Below are 12178 nucleotides of genomic sequence, written 5' to 3'. Positions count from 1 at the left end.
AAATCTAAATATTCTTTCTTCAACTATTGAATTCTCTTTCAGGATCAATGGCTTCCATACTTAATCTTTCTGCGAATAGAAATGTGTGATCTTAAAATCCTAAGATATGACTGTTATTTATCCATTAAAAGAAGTGGAATTAAGTGGAAGTGGAACTTGCTATTGATTTATCTTTGTAGAACATAACAGTAAACTGAACTTTGTTTTCCAAAGTGGACTTTGTGTTCCTGTTCTGACTATTGCCCACTCCCTGTCCATGCCTGAAGCACCCATAGAACAAGCATACTTTGGATGTAAGAGCACTAGAGACTTTCATCAGACTGAACTGAAGCTCTTGTATTTGGTCCTGTCTGCCAGTAATGGACAGAGAAGTCTTGGTTCAATTGGTATTCTCTATATAGACAAAAAGAAGATCTGCCCAAGCAGAAATTGAACAGTGCTTCTAGGAGCCATGATATTTACATGGCCAGAAAGTGTATTATGTGGAAGCAAATTAAGAATGCTAGAAGTGTGCTGTTTTTCAAAAATGACTCTAACAACACAACTCCTTTGATATTCTTTCCAGCAGAGAGGTTATTTAAACATAACTTTACAGTCATCAGCAGTAGTAATTTTTTTTTTTTCTTAATGTAGAATTTTTGTTGAATTTTGCCTTCCTCAGTATCATCTACTGCTTAAATTCCACTAGTGATACTGTATACATTTTCTGTGAGGAAAAAGAAGATCTACTTGTTGAGTTGAAAATTTCTTTCATGCAGTATGAAAGATGGTCATATATGTAGCCCTCAAGGGACAAGCTGTGAGAGAGTTCTAGTTTAAATTTCACTAAGCAAAAGAAAAAGTTATTTTTAGGGAGATAGTTTGCTGTAATGAAGTTCCTAAATCCCCTATAAATTGAGTTTGTTATGCTGAATAGCTATTTATTGACACTTGTGGTCAGGCAACTAAATTTTCTACTGATAAAAGTCTTATTTTTAGTAGTATGTTATTGGATGATTTGCAGTTACGTATGCATTTGCCTTTGTGATATGAATAATTTTGAATAAGGACTTCCACCCACCCCCATCAAATAACTCAGTTTTATCTCTGACATGCTTCTATCATTTTTATTGTTGCTATGCTTTGCCTGTGTCTTGTACTGTTCTTGGTATACTTAAAACATTGCAATTCCCAGACTGGCCTTCTGCAGCAGACAGACTCCCTTAGATCCATTTCTCAACTTCTAATGTTAAAAAAAAACACATAACAAGTCCAGATATTTTGCTTTTTCATTCGCTGAAATTGCTGGCAGGGACAGAAAAGGACTTCTGATTTGTGGAACATTACCTTGGCAGGAGCAGAGACAGGAGTGGCTGTTGGATGTTAGACTTTCAAGGGAGCTGTGAAGAGTTCAGAGCAGCCTTTGCTATGTTCGCTGACATGTTCAGATTGCCTTTTTTCCTGAAATAATTACAGTTTTTTCAGATGCTGTTTTCTTTTATGTAATATTTTAAGTGGATTGTTTTATTCCAGAGATCTTTACAAGTAAAGCTTCCTATTCCAGGATCGTTTTCCTGTGCCTGGTGTTACATCTTGATAACATGGGCAAAGCTCTAATTACAGATAGTAAATTAGTCTTCACAACCTGCAAACTGTTCCAGAGGCATGACTAATTTTTTAATGGCAATGCTTCTAGAAATCGTACAACAGGGATATGAACCAGGCACAGTTAATGTTGGTATAGAAATTAGAATTTCTGCTCTGAATTGCCAAGCATACATGACATACCTTATACAGAATATCCCCTGGGTCACTGAGTCATATTTTAATATCACACCCTGCTTCTTATATCCCGCACTGGGTAAAGTCAGCTTTATAACTCAATTTTTTTTTCTAATTACAAGGTTTATGGGCTATTGTCTGTATCCTGTATTACTTATTACATTAAAAGGTATTCATTCTTGCTTGAAATTTGATAAGGAGTTGTCTCAAAGATAAAACAGCATTGAAATCAGCAAGATTGAACAGGAAAGTAGGATGTTTACTTTTGTAGCAATTGTTGTTCTCCCTCTCCTTTACTGGGTGTTTGTATACCAAGTCCAACTCCCTGTTTGTGCCAGCACAGCAGTTTGTGGAACTGCAATGTAAGTTAGATTAGTGTATCCTTCATGATTGTTTGATGGTTTTGTGATTCTGTTTGACTTATCTATTGTTTATAAAATTGCTGCAGAAATTGTTCTGTTGGCACAGCAAAAGGGGCACTCAAGGTGAGAGCAAGAGACAAGAATTTGACACTCTAAGCTGACATTTCTGCTGAAATTAAGTTACAAAGTGTACTCATGACTTTATTCCTTGGCTTTGAAAGCCATTTCTTCAAACTAACTCTACTGGCTTGAAAGCAAACCAGTGGGAGATCCTAAGTCAGAACTACAGTTTTAATAGGAAAATTAAAATAAAATGCAGTAGTACAAAACCACAGATAGAGTCAGAAAACAGCCTGACACCTTACTGGTCAGGATGTTGGTAGCAGTCCGAATAAATGGTGGCTGCAGTCCTCCTGGAGTCACAGATGGGGTTCTGTAGAAGCAGTGATCCTATAGAAGGATGTAGTTTTCTTCTGAAGGTCCAGTGGTGGTGTAGAAGAGTTTGGTCTTCCTCTGGGAATCCAGTGGAAAAAGGCTGCCTGTGGCATTCCAAATCTCAGATTATATCCAGGTAGGAATGCTTGGCTCTTCTCCCTGGGTGGAGCATTTTACAATGGTATGATGTAATTTTTTCATTCATGCAATGAGACCCAATGGCCCATTAACAGAAGATATCTCCTGAAGGGAGGATGGGTTGGGGAAGAGATAAAGAATGCTGTCCCACGTGGTTTGAACAGATGGTGATAGAATATATACTTTTGGTTACATACTGCATTACAACCTAAGACAGTAAGAGACAAAAAAACTTGTCATGGAAACCCTTAAGCTCCAAATTACTTCCTTCATCTGATCAAGTTTTAAAAGACCTATATTTCTACACATATCCTGAGAGAAAATGATTAAGTTCTGTGGTACAGAACTGTACCACATCAATCTGGCGTGTGCCTGACCATCCTGAATGCCTTAATCAGTGAGTGGAATGTTCCTTGGTAATGTAGGCATGAAAAGCACGTCAAGAAGTGTGTTTATGTATTTGGAATGCCGGTGTCTCTTCCACCCTGCCAGATGAATACCTTGACAAAGATGTTAGAATCTGCATTATCTGACAGGAAGAGACAACCTCCTTGAAGGGAATTCTGTTCTCTAGTGTCTTTTGTTTCCTGCTTACGTCTCTAGGTATTTGAGGAATATTCCTTGGAGGCTTGTGACCTAGCAATACCTAGCTGCTCTAAATGGCCCTGAAAATACATTGGAAGTTCCAAGATGCATCAAAATTACTTTTTGAATAGTTCTAAGAACAGATGCTTCATTATGTGATTTGGTACATGGTAATGGCTGTTGGCTGTCTTGGTATATAATGGATGTCTTTTCCCCACTGATCTCCTCCCTATTGGTGGAACAGGTACAGTCACGACACCTTTTGTCCTGTTAATCAGGACTGCTTACAACAGTTTGAAGTACAGTAGTAAAAATATGTTTAAAACAAATTGCTTATTCAGAACCTAAAATAGTTCTTGAAGGCTTCTGGTTTTCCCTTTGGGGTAACACTAGTTTTAAAAAATAGTAAATAAAAGTAATTAGAAAAGTCAGTAGAAAATTATATGGCTACATGATTAGCAGTAGATCAGTAGTACCAAACTTGGAAGTTGGACTGAGATTTTTAAAGGTACTCAATTACCATTGAGAGTTTATTTTAGAATTGTACCTTGTAAAACCTAGTCTAAATGTATGTTGCTTTGTCTGCCTGTTAGATCTGAAATACAGACAAGTGAAGTATCTCTTGAGATAATTCTTTTAATTTGAAAACTTCCACTGTGGAATTATGCCACTCATTCATTAGTGATGGTGAATCCTAGGAACATGTGGGGTATGTAAGAATTTCAGAATGTGTGACGAACTTTGTTAGTTTTTATGAAAGGCACATTGGCTGCCCACCAAAGGTAAATCATCTTTGAGCTGTAAGTGGGAAAAATATATTTATAAGCTGTTCCATTGGACAAAAGTGTAAACAGTTGCTGAACATGCGTGTGTAAGCTCTGGGTACTTGGTGATTCTTTCAAGGATATGTGTTCCACATAAATAAGCATGCTGGATCGGAGAGCTTTTTATCAGAAACAAGTGATTTTGAAGCAGAACAGAAGCTGTAATAAAAAATTGCAAATGAATCGAGTTTTGTCTCATGCTTGGTGCCAGAAATTTGTCTTCCACAGGTTTTTCACAAAACACTAAATACTTCATCTTGATGTTTGAGAACATCTGCCAAAGAAAAAGATAGCAGCCCACGTGTGTTTCTCTCTGCATCCCATGGAAACTTTTTGATGTTAAGACATTTCCTTTCTACTCTTCTAGATTCACTTCTGAGATATGCCTTTTTAGTCTGATATTCTAGAAATTGTTCTAGCTGTTTGTTCAGCTAGTCATGCCTGTCCTCTTCTCTTCTTTCCACTCATAAGATGGCCTAATGTTTCAAGTAGAAACCTGTATTCTTCATGACTTCTCTGATCCAGGGGATTTTTTCAATCTGTTGCCTTGTTCAAAGAATCCTTTGAGGAAAAAGTATTTTGTTATATTATGTTGCTTCCTTCCAACATGTGTCTAGTTTTCATCATTGCTTTGTTTCCTTGAACCTCTGATCCCTAGAACTGAAAGGTGCTTTCAGTTTGGTAGTACCTGTTCTATAAGAATGAAGGAAATGAAACATTTGCTCCTGAATACTACCTAAAACACCCATTTGGGTGCCATTTTCTCTCCATTCCTTGTCCATGATCGGGGTTCATTGAATGAGAGGTTTTCTGGGGTGGATGGTCTCAAGAGGACAATGATATTATGTCTTCCCCCTTAAACCAGTTCAGAAGCAGGATTGGGGGATATGACAGGTCAGTCTTATTTCCTATGTAGTTTATTTAGTGTCATAATTTTTTATTCCTTTGCTAAGCTTCTTAATTATTAATCTCTACTTCCTTGTAATCTGTAATTTTTTTTTAAGCAAGCAATGCATATGTTGACATGAGCTAAAATATGCATTTTTACCTCTTTGAGGTATTTGGTATGGTATATATTCTCCTCACTGAAATACGTAACATTGAACAGAATTTGGATGAGGAAGAATAGTAGAATAATATTTTGTTTCAAGCAGTTTTAAAAGAGGTTAATGGGCCACAACCTACAAGACTGCCACAAAATTTTGGATGTGGTTTTGGGGTTTGTTTGGATGCTTTTGCATCATCTTACCAAAACGTGACAGCAGATACAAAACAAACTCGCTTTCATACTATATAGACATAGTATCTTTAGATACCCAGATAATGCAATGTAAGAATTTGCAAGGTAGATGTGATCTGCTGTATTTCTACAGAAGCTTAATGGTTGCCACTGTCAGGATGTTACTTGACTAATAATGGGAAGTCTTCCTTGCTGGCAACTTATCAATTGAGTAATTCATCATTATTAAAACAGAGGCTGCAACAAATATAAATAGAGCTTTCTATATGGATTGATTGTGAAGGGTGAAGGTACCTATTTTTATGTCTGTGTTTTACATGATTTTGAGAAGTGAGTGAAAAAGCTTTAGGTGCAGTTTGAAATAACCAAAATCATTTATTTGATTGTGGATCATTAAACTTGTCCCAGATTCTCTCTTGTAAGGTATTATTGTTATGGTTCTGTGTCTGTGTATATGTTTATGTGTACACATATATTTAGATTTAGATTTTACTTGTTTGTTTTAAGTAAGCTGTAGGCTTGCCAGATGTCAGAATTTTGGCACAGAGAGAATTCTTGAAAATTGGTGCTGGTGCTAACTTGCATACTGTAAAATTTGAGATACCACTTCATAATGAGAATGTCTTTATCTCATATTGCATGTAGGCTTTGTGTATGAGGAAAAGACTGTTCAAGAAATCATGATGGTTCTTGTAGCTGTTAGGGATCAAGAAAAATACAGCACAGAACTCCCTTTTTGCTTGTGTAAAATGAAGCAATAAAGGTGGATGCTGACTTGAAGGTCTTACATGATATCTATAAACAGTAAGATGAAAATATGGTTATGTTTTGGGGCTGTTTGGCATTGCACTGGCCTACTGCAGTTGTTGATCTCTTAGGGAGTACTTACGTGGGCAAACTGCTCTAGATTTTCAAGATGAGAGAAGGAAACAATTTACTGGCTAGCTTCATTTCTTTTCCCTGAGAATCACTGCTGTGTGTTCTAAATTAACTCCCATGAGTTTGGGGTTGTAGTAGTATATCTCAAACTTCTGGAATTTGCAGGAAATAGTTATTTTAAAATCTGTTCTGATCCATTTAACTAGAGTTTGCCACTTTTCTTCCTTAAGTTTCTGATTTTCAGTCTGTTGATTTATGCAAGTGTTTACCAAAAATGGAACTCTGTGCAACTACTGCTGAACAGCTAAAAATGTTACAAGTGCAACTGTTGGTGAGACTCATTTTTAGAGATACAGTGGTTCATTATTGCATTGGGTTGTGCATGGCTTCTAATAATGTAGGTTTGGTGAGTTTTTATACCATTAGTATTTCAGTTATATTAAAAAATTTGGATTTTTTTTTTTTTTTTTGCAAGGAGAATTTCTTATTAAAATTAAGGTATGTGGAAAATTATTAGGGTTGTAAAGAAGAGGATCATCAATTTTTATGTGATTCATACTTCTGTCAAGCAAAAGGTGGCTCTTTTAAGTATTTTCTTAGAAATATGATGCATTTGCATAACCATCCAAAATAGTTGGCTTCTGGGAGGATAACAATGTCATAAACAGCTTTCTGCATACTGTTGTTCCTTAGTTGGGGACTGGTTTATTTTTAATATTTTTTTGTTATTTATTTGTTTGTTTGTTTTCTTTTGTGCTCATATTTCACTTTGAAATGAATATTCTTTAAGAAGATCATGTTTAACAGTACAGGGTAACTCTGTTGAGCCATGCATTCATGTTAAATTGTTGTACATAGTAAATATGCATAATACTTAATGTTAGAAAAGTCAGAAAATACAGAAATCAGAATTAAATGAGCTAATTTTGCAGCTCATGCAATCATAATTTGATATTAAAAAGAACATAAAATCTTGATATTTCATCAGATCTTACATCTTTCTACTGTCCTTGTCCCAGTCCTGATAGTGACTGGGACAAGTCACTTAAGCACCATGACAAGCAGAGATGACAGCAGAAGTGTTTTGAAGTTCAAAGGTTCTTTACTTCTTCACAAACTTGATGTTTTTGTAAGACATTAGCATATAGGCCCCATATCAAGCCAAAATGTCATGTGTTAGTTTTGAGACTGTTAGAAGGAAAAACAAACTACTTTGGATTGATTGTTTTTTTGGTTAGTGGTTCCTGGCTGTGAGAGTTTGCCCATTTATATCATACTGCGTTCCTGTATGTTTCCTTTGTGTGCTTATGAATTTTCTGTCTTCCTGAATGCCTTGTTTTGCATTGAATGGGAAGCACTTAAGATGCCAGTTATTCTGTTGTCTTTTTGTTCAAATACAGTTTTATTCATTTTCTTTTCAGTAACTCTATCTTCCTAGTAATTTGACACATTTTTGCTTAGATAACCTATGCTTAGTTTTTAAGAAGCTTCTGAATAGTACTTCTTTATGCTGATGTTGCAAAACATAGTTGCACTTGTCATTGGTAATTGTTTTGAATTTTTTTCAGTTATGAAATCAGCTATTTTATTTTGCATAACTGTATGTTTTTTGCATTATTTGTAAAGAGTGCATTTGAGCTGATAAAAAGAGCCATTTAAATTAATGGAATTTAAAATTTTGAGTGAAGAAGACAGTAAGTCATGCAGAAAAGGTTTAAATCCCTTCTGACACGGTAGCAGGAAAAATAATCTTACAGTAGTCTTTTCTTCTGGTTGTCAAATTTGAAGCACATGTATTACTTGAACAACTTGCTTCCATTTACACAAAATTTGTATCAAATAACTTTAGATATGAAAATTTAGTGTCTTGCATCAGATGAATATGTCATATTCCAAACACTATAAATTTTTTTGTAAATACTGTATTCTGTAGTATCATCTTTATTAATATGAAGCACAAATATATATTTTTGATAGCATATAACTTAAATTGGAGGTGACTTTTCATTTTGCTGCTATGAATGCATTAATCTAAAATGCCTGGTTTTCTTAGGATGTGTTTAAAAATATCTACAGGTGTGTAAGGACATGTTTAGGCTGTACAATGAAATGTGGCGCAGAAAGTGGCAGATGAGGTAAGTCCAAGGTAGCACAGGATATGGGATCAATACATTGCATTAGGCTGGGTCCGGGCCTGAGGTAAGAAGCCCTTTCCAGAAGAGATAGTGGCTTGTGTTTGAGGAGGTGTTGTCAAAGTCCTGCTGCATTTAAGAAATAGGCTGCATTAATTAGGAACTAGGCTGCATTAATTAGAGGTTCTTTGTGTAAGGCACCTTCCCTCTCTCCTAACTTTATGTATTTCCTTTTGGACCTTGAAATGTCTTGTAACTTTAATGTCATTTTTAATTTAAGTAAAGATACTTTTTCCTTGCTCTACATTAATGCTTATATTAATTAAAGAAAAAAATCTATATTTTTGTTGTTTTAAAATTTAATTTTTGATTATTATGTAAACAAAAATATGAATGGAATGCTTATGAAGCTGTTTGGGAATTGGTTGTCAGCTTGAAATTGTGGAATATCTTTCATCCCTAAGTAAACCCTTAATATGCTGAGTGACTACTTAAACTGAAAAAGAGATAATGTAATAGGAGATTTCTACAGTGATTTTTTTTTTTTTAGTTCATTCCCTTTCATATTTAGTGAATTTTATGAATCTATATGAATACCACAGGAATTGGTAAGTAAATGGCTTAAAGAACAGTGAGGTAGCTGTGAAGATATCCAGGGGAAAAGCTAGGATGTCTGTATGGATGGCACTTCTTGGCAGCTCTCTCTTGTAATCACACCCAGGGCCTATTTCCTGTTTATGAGTTTGTTTCTACAGTATATTTGCAATTTTTATTAGTAATAAATATCATGGGATGTCTTCAAGAATTTTAAAAAATGTGGGAGACTTATTGTATGTGGAAGGTTTGCGAAGTACACTGTATGAATAGTTTTGTACAAATTTGTAGTGGTTAAATGGTCTTAACTGCCATCTGCCTTTTAAAATATTATATACACAGACCTTATATATCAGCAAGAGATTTTGAGCTGCTGTGGTTTAAGTAAAGAAGGTTTTTGATAGGGGTACTGTATACTGTAATCCTGTGCATCTGTCCATGAGACTGTCCTACTAGTTTTAATAAAACTCTGCCTGTAAGACCGTTTTGAAAATATTTTCTCAGTATTCTGGGTTTGCAGGCTGTATGTATATTTAGAAAGAGTTGTCTTTAATTAGTCTCGTCTGATTCACTTGGTGATACAATATACCAGTGAGTTTTTCCCATCACAACTGTTTCCATGGAGATGAGTAGTGACAGTACTCAGCGAATGAAATGTGAATTTCATGGGGAGTTTAAAGGGAGAACACTCACTTTTACATCCTGTTGATTGGCATGATTAATGGCAAACTGAAGTAATGAATCTTAATGTCACTGTATTAAAACATTTGAATGGCTGGTAGAGGGCTCCCATTCTTTCCTAATATTTGCCTCTTTTCATTCCTGCTGGTGTGACTAAAACCTGACCCACAGTACTCTGTGTAAGTCTGTTGGCCCAGCAAGTGACTGGGTTATTGCACATGAAGCTTGTATTGGCATTGTCACTGATGGACAGGGAGAGGAGCTGGGGAGCCAGGGCGCAAAACTAATAGGGGAAATTTTTTGATGTTTAGTAGAGGATATAATCACCCTAGTTTTAATACTTGTAAGAAACGGGGGCAGCCAGCCTCTTTTCCTCATGTTTATTCCAGTTGACCAGACTATGCACAGTTTTCAGGCCCTAGCTGTATGTTTGGCAATTTCTAAATGTCTAAATTAGTAGTTTCTAAAACCTGAAGTTAGTCCATGTTACTCAGAATACTAGAATTGGTTTCTAAATATCATGCTTCTATTTTCACCTACTAGTCAAGATCCTTCACGCCATATCAGAAGTTATTTTTGCAAGCTGGACTGTACAGCTGGGCCATTTCACCAATCTGTAGATAAATGCTCATAACTATTTTTAGGAGGAATATTTTTTAAAAGGGTATATTTATATCCATTTTTCTGTGGAGGAAGAGTATAGCAGAGGTGGAATGCAAAACAGATGCGGAGGGTTTGTATTTCCAGCACTACGGGACTGGTGCTCCCAGGAGAACAGTTGTCAGTTCCCACAGATGATTGTCAACAGCCTATACCTGGAATCCAGTACACGTTTCTTACGTAGGCTTGGCGTTTGTACAGATTTGAAGGACAAAGTATTGTTTCAGTCTGTCTGCTGTATGGATAGTGCATTGCATTCATCAGCACTCGTGCTGATTTCACCTTGGCTTGCTTGGAGGTTTAGGATGCTCTTGTAGATCTTGTGGTTCAGTTCCTGGTATTTTTTGCCGCAGGATGTTACATCTGCTACCTTGAGACATGATGAGACAAATGCATGGAAGAAAAATCCCTGAGTGCAGTTAATACACAGGTGTCACTTCTTGTTCAGGACGTCCTTAAAGCAGAAGATTGGGAAACTGTGAGTGTGGGCTTGGAAGCATTAGGATGTAGTGGGTAGACAGGCTGAGGTATGGCATGATGACACAGAGATGTCAAGATGCTTGATTCACCCTTCCAAACAGGGAAAACTCCTGTTCCTTCTTTCTTGACTGCAGAAGCAGGTTTCACAACATGTGGACAATGGTTTGGGTTGTAAGATTGAGGCTGTGGCAGAGCCATCCAGTATATATTCCCAGGCAGCAGTGATCATGTAATTTACATGCCTTGATACAGGTTTTACAGTTTTCTGACCCTCTAATCCACTTTTACACCTGTCTTTCTCTAACCCAGGCTTCTTCCAAGACATCAATTCACCCCCAATTACTTTCTCCTCGATTGCTTAGTCACATGGGTACCCAAATTGATATTTCTGATGATGTTGCCACGGGAAGTTCACATTCATATGGTGCTACTTTAAGGTAGTGACAGTTTCTTGTGTTGTCCTGCTCATTTATCTTAAGCTCATGCCTAGACCTGATTGGCAGCAGGGCCATTTTCTTTCAGCCCTGAGGGGAGGTACAGGAATACCCTTGGAAAGGTCTGAGTGCTTTTGGTGGTCACGCCTTCCCAGGTGTTTGTTATTGGTGAGGGTCTGAGGAGCCATATAAATCACAGTGAATCACAGACAAGCATTTGCTCTGCCCACTTCAGCTATTCTTAGTAAAGAAATCATGCTGTGATGGATGCTGGAGGCTATGGTTGCACAAGCACTTTAATTCACTGTGCTTCTGGGCCATTCCTCAACAGCCTTTTCTTGCAAGTCTTCCAGTCTGTGTACCTGCTACAGACATCCAGCTCAGCTCCCCACAGACATGTACACTCTCCCTTTAGCTGCCTTTGAGCTCTCCTTCCCTGCTGAGAAGGTCCTGCAGAGCTTATTAGGCCCAGTTCCTATTGGGGAGGCTGGAATTGAGCCAAAGTCAGCCACCAAGACACAGTGAGAACAGAACCTTCTTGGTTGTGCAGTATTTTAAATAAGATACACAGTGTAGAGAGCTGGAGTAAACAATGACCAAAGAAAATAATTTAAAGAATATGTGTAGTTGCAAGAGTTGAGGACTGGATGGTAATAAAAATGTTTCCACTGTACCCCATAATTCAGTGTTTTTTCACAACTCCAGGCTGTCAGTGAATGTGCCTTCCAGATATGCTCTCTTCTTGTTTTTATGTACTTCGTAAGGAAAAGTGCAGGAAGGCAGACTTCTCAATCATATATAGCAACAGTAAGGCAAAAGAGAAGAGGATTCCAGTAGGAATAATGATAATTCAGATAATAAGTATCACTTGTAAATGGCATTTCATCATTTTATCTTAAGAAATGCATAGTATTATTTGTTTTACTTCAGGAAGACTGTGAGTAAGGCTGTTCAGATATGGGGGGGGGGGGGG

General features: G+C 36.8%; 1 protein-coding gene and 1 long non-coding RNA gene across 21 annotated transcripts in view; one reads left to right on the top strand and one right to left on the bottom strand.

The window, feature by feature from the left end:
• Positions 1-12163, bottom strand: part of LOC119701184 — a 36324-nt gene extending 24161 nt beyond the window's left edge. Inside the window, exon 1 of the long non-coding RNA XR_005257037.1 lies at positions 1-12163. This exon is cut by the window's left edge and continues 19190 nt beyond it. This is a non-coding gene — a long non-coding RNA (uncharacterized LOC119701184).
• GPHN (gephyrin) overlaps positions 1-12178 on the top strand; it is a 271041-nt gene that overhangs the window by 31805 nt on the left and 227058 nt on the right. The window lies entirely within an intron of this gene.

Source organism: Motacilla alba, chromosome 5 (genome assembly GCF_015832195.1).
Source record: "Motacilla alba alba isolate MOTALB_02 chromosome 5, Motacilla_alba_V1.0_pri, whole genome shotgun sequence".
Lineage (NCBI taxonomy): Eukaryota > Metazoa > Chordata > Aves > Passeriformes > Motacillidae > Motacilla > Motacilla alba.
This window is presented reverse-complemented; position numbering and strand designations above follow the sequence as displayed.